The sequence below is a fragment of the Trichechus manatus genome, unplaced genomic scaffold, assembly GCF_000243295.1.
Source record: "Trichechus manatus latirostris isolate Lorelei unplaced genomic scaffold, TriManLat1.0 scaffold00087, whole genome shotgun sequence".
NCBI lineage: Eukaryota > Metazoa > Chordata > Mammalia > Sirenia > Trichechidae > Trichechus > Trichechus manatus.
The window spans coordinates 4,405,738-4,407,136 of NW_004444023.1; positions in this window are offsets into that span (position 1 = coordinate 4,405,738).

A 1,399-nucleotide genomic window follows, 5' to 3' on the forward strand; every position below is an offset into this window, starting at 1 on the left:
TGGAGGGAACTTAAGTTCTATCACGTGATGGTTCTTTCAGCCCCTCCGTTTATGAAAGGACTTTGAAACCGTTCCACCGACTATGACTTTCATTCCTTCAGTATTTTCAGAGGATTCGGGTGTGGCTTGAGCTAGCCCAGGGAAGAGACAACAGCATCAGAGGCGAAAAATAGCGTGTACTCAGGGAGGACGTTTCAGATGACAAAAGCTTGTGTTTATGTTGTGTGTGTGAAAATAAAGGGAAAATGAAGTTCAAGAAGTGTCGGAAGTATAGTGCTGGGTTGGCGGGGTATAGACAGGGAAGAGGCACAGAGGCTCCTGGGGTGCTTGGACTGCACTGTATCTTAATCTGGGTAGTGGCTAAGTGGCTATGTTGTTAGGTGCTGTCTGTTTGCTTGGCCCCGCAAGTGATGTCAACTCCATGCACAAGAGAACAAAATGCTGCCCAGTCCTGTGTCATCATGATCAGTTGCTGATTGGACCCTGTGATCCGTAATGGTTTTCACTGGCTGATTTTCAGAAGTAGATCACCAGGCCTTTCTTTCTAGTCCATCTTAGTCTGTAAGCTCTGCTGAAACCTTTTCGGCATCATAGCAGCCCATAAGCACCACCCAAAGGTGTTGGCTATGCAAGAGGTGCATTAGCATGGAATCAAACCCTGATCTTCTGCACGGAAGGTGAGAATTCCACCACAGAACCATCACTGCCCCTGTTATGGATTGAATTGTGTCCCCCCAAAATATGTGTTGTAAATCATAACCCCTATACCTGTGGCTATAGTCCCATTTGGGAATAGGTTTTCTTTGTTACGTTAATGACCCAGTATTAGTGTAGGGTGTATCTTAAATCAATTTCTTTTGAGATATAAATAACAGAGTAAACAAGCCAGCAAGCTGGCAAGCACAGATGGGGGAAGATAGATGCCATGCTACATCATATCTCCAAGGAACAAGAAACAGGCTGAAAAGTGACAAGGACCTTCCCCAGAGTCCACAGAGAGAGAGACTTCGCCTAGAGCCAGCACTCTGAATTCGGAATTCTAGCTTCCTAAACTGTGAGAAAATAAATTTCTGTTTGTTAAAGCCACCTACTTGTGGTATTTCTGTTATAGCAGCACAAGATAACTAAGACAGCCCCTACATAGGTATATACATGTAAAAATTCACTGAGATATGTGCACTTTATGCAATTATTACATGTCATTTTTAAAAGAAAATAATAATTAGTAAAGGGAACTCAGATTAGAAGGGTGGACTGGGGTCAGATCATGAGGGTTTGGGTGTATCAGAGAAGAGCAGGGGTTTGTCTGTTCTGAGGGTAGCTGGGAGCCATGGGAAAGTTTTGAGCAGGCAAAGGGCAGCATTAGATCTGGGTGTCAAAAAGATCTCTTGGATTGAGT